This window comes from Camelina sativa, chromosome 17, assembly GCF_000633955.1.
Source record: "Camelina sativa cultivar DH55 chromosome 17, Cs, whole genome shotgun sequence".
Classification (NCBI taxonomy): domain Eukaryota; kingdom Viridiplantae; phylum Streptophyta; class Magnoliopsida; order Brassicales; family Brassicaceae; genus Camelina; species Camelina sativa.
The window spans coordinates 21342483-21349085 of record NC_025701.1 but is presented as its reverse complement, the minus strand read 5'-3'; the positions used below and the strand labels follow the sequence as shown (position 1 = coordinate 21349085).

General features: G+C 36.3%; 1 pseudogene; it reads left to right on the top strand.

Moving 5' to 3' along the window:
* On the top strand, positions 2719–5640 carry LOC104757805 (annotated as a pseudogene).

Sequence of the window (6603 nt, the reverse complement as noted above, 5' to 3'; positions counted from 1 at the left end):
AACGTGTACGGTTTCCACCCCATTGAAGCATCGGTATGCCACCATCATTAGCTGATGCATTCCCAAACCGTTCTCCAAAGCATTTGATGGACTCATACGTCCAAACCCGTAACACGGGTGTAAACCCACTGAGGGTGTACAACTTTCCCATAGGGTTCAACATCTTTATGGAATCAACAAGAGCTTCAAATGCTGACCGACCCCACGGATACGTCTTCATTGCTTCATCATCAAAAACTCTTTTGGCACTTTCATATGGAATTCTAGAGTTATGATGCAAACCATAAAGTCCAATGTGTTGAAGAAGCAACAGCCCCAACCATTTACGATGATCAAGGTTAACCCATCCCCGGCACACTTTTAATGCTTCCCTGAGTTCAAGTAGCGTTGGACCTGCCCCACNCATTTCTTCTTCCTCCCCTGTGCAACTCCTTCACTAGTTTCCTGACTGTTGGAAACTTTCATCTTCTGGACTTTCCGCTTCTTTGCGGGAGGAGATTCAGACTCAACAACTGCTTCAGCTTTCTTTTTCTTTTTCTTCTTATCACTCCCCTTAACATCCCAAAAACCTTTAACAAACGTATTCAGATGTATGTCTTCGATCAGGCGATCGATTGCTGGGTCGTCTTCTTGTTTTGGCCACGAATGAAATAGCTCGCAGCCATTTTCCTTCATAACCATATTAATCACACGCAGCTGTAACATAAGAGATTATGAAACCCATCAGTAAGTTTTAACTCAGTCATTACTAATGAAAGCATAAATCAGTCATTACTAAAACATAACTCAGCCAACACTAAAGCATAAATCATCCATTACTAAAACATAACTCAGCCGTTACTAAACAATAACTCAGCCATAACTACATCATAACTCATCCATTACTAAACAATCACTCAACCAGATATAAACCTTACCTCACCAAGCGCTTTGATCTCTTCAGCAATTGCGGTTTCCAGCGATGAACGTGTACGGTTTCCACCCCATTGAAGCATCGGTATGCCACCATCATTAGCTGATGCATTCCCAAACCGTTCTCCAAAGCATTTGATGGACTCATACGCCCAAGCCTGTAACACGGGTGTAAACCCACTGAGGGTGTACGACTTTCCCGTAGGGTTCAACATCTTTATGGAATCAACAAGAGCTTCAAATGCTGACCGACCCCACGGATACGTCTTCATTGCTTCATCATCAAAAACTCTTTTGGCACTTTCATATGGAATTCTAGAGTTATGATGCAAACCATAAAGTCCAATGTGTTGAAGAAGCAACAGCCCCAACCATTTACGATGATCAAGGTTAACCCATCCCCGGCACACTCTTAATGCTTCCCTGAGTTCAAGTAGCGTTGGACCTGCCCCACCAGGCACTTTCAAAAGTCTGAAGAAATCTTTGTGTTCCTCTTCAAGTTCAAACCGTTCAGTAGGCATTGGGTCTATGTTTAACCCCGTCAGAAAATGAAACTCATTCAACCCAAACCTGATAGGTTGACCGCCGACCACAAACCAAAGCTCCTTCTTATGTACCCTTAACTGGTTACATAGTAGGAAATGAACAACCTTACCAGACCAGACGAATTGGCTATCAACTAGCTTAGAGATTATTCCAATAGGTACTTTCTTCGTTTCTTCCCACGCATCCAGTCCTATTGATTCCCTAATCTGAGGGAATTCTTTCATCCTGAAATTTGTGTTTATATCTCTAGACTCTATTTTAGCGTATAGTCTTGGGGGGTAATCCCTTGCTTGTTCTTCAGAAGAAATAATCACCATCGACATCTGTTATAGTTCATAAGTAAATCATAAAATGAATCAGCCATAACATAAAACAAACTCATACACAAAGCATAACATAACTCAGCCACAAACACATAACTCAGATCTAAAGCACAAAATATCTCAGTCACAACTCATCCGTCAGCAAAATAAAACAAACAGTAAATCAGCCATCGAATCGAATAAATCTAACAAATCAGCCATAAACCCTAAAATAACTGAGCCGCAACATAAAACAAAAAGTAAATCAGCCATTGAATCGAATAGATCTAACAAATCAGCCGTCATTAACAACGGCGACTCCAGCGGTAAATCATCGAAAAAACCCACATTCAGCCGGAAAACTCGAAACTAAACAGTCGACACATACCGGATAGACGAAGACGAAGAAGACGAAGAGAAAGAGAGAGCGACGACGAAGAAAGAGAGTGCGACGACGAAGATAGAGAGAACGAGTAAATACGGTGAGAGATGATGGCGAGAGATGACAGCGGGAGATTGACGGCAAAAGAGTAGACAACAACAGAGTATCGCCGGCGACAAGAGACGACGAGAGTTTCGATATTTTTTTTTTTCGCGGTTTGTGAATAGTTAAAACCTATTCACTTTCCCTCTCTTTGATATAAACAAGAAAACAAAACTGTGGATCTAAAAAAAAACTGCGATCTAAAAAAAAATTGCTTAATGACTGTGTTAAATCATATCTGACGTGTATTTTAATTTGCTGTATTTTTTTTTTAATTTTTTACTCAAATTCGAGAAATAAAATCCAAGGGGTAAATTTTAATTACACCCAGGGCACTAAACATTCTAGTAATTTTCAAAAGATTTATAGATATGAGTAATAAACCAACTTTTGGATAATATTTGAGTAATTCTTTCTAAATAAATTACACAAATAAAAAATAAAATGAATTTCTTTGCTTTTTTTATTTTATTGTGAAACCCTTCAAAGAGAGTCAGTCTATCTTAAACCAAAGTGTATTAAAACTCAAATTTGCTAACTGAGATGTTTAGTACTACACTGCATCATCTTCCTCGTCCGATTCGTTCTTCTTTCACCAGGTTGGTTTCTTCGTTTCTGTATCAATGTACTGTTTCGTATATTTAGTAATGCAGTCTCTGTTCAATTGGTCATTGGGCAATTTCGATCTGAAAGGCAAAAAAAAAAATTGTGTACTTAGTGAGAAATTTCCCATCTTTGTACTGGAATCAACCCTCACGAATCTTGATTTGATCTGGGCTGTAATTGAATTCGTATGGCTAATAGGGCAATGATGAGTTTTTAAGTTTTAGCCTAAAAATTGATGTCAAAGTATTGATTTTTTTTTTTTTTTTTTTTTTTTTTTTATGTAAACATGAACACNTGATGATTCAACAGTTGTCGAGTTTGCAGGAAAATTGTATCAAGAAGAATGAGTACGAATCCAGCAATTGAACCAAAAGTTCGCAAATTCGAATCCGTTGAAGGAGCTGATATTAGTTCAACAAGTCAATCTGATGGTTTGTTATTATTGTCATAAAGTTGATATAACTTTGGTGAATTAAGTATATGGTTTGGTGAGGTGGTTTTGAGAATCTTTGTGTTTCCAGGTATCAGATTCCGTCTTGTTTCGTATAACATCTTAGCTCAGGTAATATATATATATATATATATATATATATATATATAATAAAGCTTTTTAGTCTCATATGCTTTGTGATATGATGTAGCTTGATACTTGTAGAGTTTGTAAGTTTTAACCGTCGTTGGATTGTGTTTTCTGGGAATGATTTAGAGATACAAGCAGTTCTTTTTAGCTCTGTCCTTTGTTAAGTTTCTGATATATTCGACCTTCATCTTTCTTGTAGGTTTATGTGAAGAGCGCCCTTCTCCCACACTCTCCACCTGCCTGTCTCAAGTAATTTATTCTCTACATTTCTCAGTTTTCAAGATCAAACTTTCTTATACTAGTCAAGAGTTCTTTGTGTGAATTGTAATTAATGGTCTGTACTATATAAACTTCCAAGTCAAGATCTGCTTCAGAAAACAACAATGGATTCTATGAATGTGCTTCAACTTAGTTATAAGCAGGCATTATTGTGTTTGGTGTTGCTCACATTGATTGATTATTCATTGACCAATATGTACTTTGGATTTAGCCATAAACTATCTTTGTTAAAAGCTTAGAGAACGGTGCTTCTTAAAAGGTCATGACATATGCTGTAAATGTGACTTGGTCTTCCTTTTCTTGCGTTGCAGATGGAAAGCTCGTTCACATGCAATTCACAGCGTACTCAAAAATCTTGAGGCTGATTTCTTTTGTCTGCAGGTTTATTCTTGTGAATCTTCTTCCTTTATTTTGTTTGGTTAGAATTGAGGTACCCTATTGTAATGAGACAGAACTCCTTCACTCTCTTGTTCAATCCACTAGAAAATTTTAGACGTTCATAACTGTTAGTGTTGTTTGTTCATAGTGCCTATGAATTGTGTATATCAAATGGTGTCTCCACTTGTTTAGTTATATTGTTAAAATGTTTGCAGGAAGTAGATGAGTACGATAGCTTTTACAGAAAAACCATGGAGTCTCTGGGCTATTCTGGGATTTATATTCAGAGAACAGGACAGAGGAAGCGTGATGGTTGTGCAATCTTCTACAAGCCAAGCTGGTATGATTAAAACATTACGCGTGATAAGACTTTTAAACTTAATGCAGAAACATTAATCTGATTGAAACAACACACTCTTCTTTTAATTTAGTGCAGAGTTGGTCACCAAGGAACGGATCGAATATAATGATCTTGTGGACTCAATAAAGGCAGATAGTGTTACCTGCAGCAAACAGAAGATTGAGACATCCAACGAAAGAAAAGGTGATGACAAAGCGAAAGGTAAAATTGTCCTTTTGTGCTGTTTCTTTTATATCTCAACATCATTACCAACATTTTATCTGTTGTTCTCTTCACATGTTTCCACAAATCTGCCCCAAACAAAAGATTCTCGAAAAGACAGTCGTGACCTTAATGATCCACTAGTGAGACTAAAACGCGATTGTGTTGGAATAATGGCTGCTTTCAGAATCAATAAGCCATTTGAGCACATTGTTATTGTGGCAAACACACATCTTTACTGGTACAAAAACTTGTCACCACGTTAAAGATGATCTTTTTTTACACTCATGTTTCAACTTTCATCTCATGTTTTACTTTCTTTCTAGGGACCCGGAATTGGCTGATGTGAAGCTTGCTCAAGCCAAGTATCTACTATCACGACTAGCTGGGTTCAGAACGCTAAATATCAGATGAATTTGAGAGCACACCTTCGTTGCTACTAGCTGGTGACTTCAATTCAATTCCTGGGGATAAGGTTTGGTTCAATTGCTTACATTAAGTTTCTCTAATTTTGCAAAATCAGTTTGGTTTTGTTTCAATTCCCTACACTGAGTTTGGGTTTTCATCGTCTTCCAGGTTTATAGTTACCTAGTATCGGGTAATGTAAAACCTGCAGAGACCATAATAGAAGAAGAAGCTCCAGTTCCTCTGTCTAGTGTCTATGAAGTCACAAGAGGAGAGCCTAAGTTCACAAATTGCACTCCTGGCTTCACAAACACACTTGACTACATCTTCTTCTCTCCTTCTGACTTCATCAAACCTGTGAGTATCCTCCAACTACCTGAACCGGAGTCTCCAGATGTTGTCGGTTTCTTACCGAATCATCATCACCCGAGTGATCATTTACCAATAGGAGCTGAGTTTGAGATTTTTCAGTGATAGAAAGTTTTGTTGCATTACTCCATTGTTTCACTAAAGTAAACATACACAACACAGTACTTGAAAGACTTGGATCATTTTTCGTCTCTATAAACTTGAAATTTTCATTGTCTTCGTTGGCGTTATTGAGAGTATATGAATATTCTACAGAAGAAAATTGATCAATTTCCTTGTATTAAATTGAAGTCGACTTAGATAGAAGTTAGTCAACTGTTAACTCGGCTTTGGTAGATGTCCATCGTGGGTGTTTGAAGAAAAATGATAGCAACATTTTTTGAATTGGTAGAAAAATTACGGAGTCGCGTTTTTAGCAAGAAAATTATAGTACGATGATGATAATGGTATGGCGATCATGATAGTACAAAGATAATGATGATGATGATAATGGTATGGCGATGATAGTACAAAGATAATGATAATGATAATGGTATGGTGATGATGATAGTACGAAGATAATGATAATAATAATGGTATGGTGATAGTATGAGGATAATGATATGATGTTACTAAGTATGATAATTTAATGGATTAATGGTTAACCATATGCCACTACAATCCAACCCTTATGACTCATAATTCATTTGATGCACCAACTCATCATGATCCAAATAGTATGACCATTAGTGTTGATATGTTGGTTCGGGTCGGTCGAGACTCATGAGGGTTTGACCCCATTTTGACACTGGTAGTGTTGCATCTCCATTAATGAATTATTAGGTACTATCCCGCGGAAAACCGCTGACTAAACTTTTTTTTGATGAAAATTTGTAATAAATTATTTTGTTATTGTGTGATTTATAATGGTTTGTGATTAAAAATTTGTTTATTATATTATAATTTTTATATTTTAAAAATGTTTATTGAAAACCTGTCAATAAAACATTTTCATGTAATGAATAAAATTATTTAAACTTTTATGAAATCTTTGCTATAGTTGTAAAATTATTTAAACCTTTGTGAAATCTTTGTAAAAAGATTTAACTAACATGTAAAAAAAATCTTATCTGTTAGTTTTTTTATTTGATTCTAACAGATTTGTTATTTAATTTTCTACAATTTATTTTATTTGATGTTT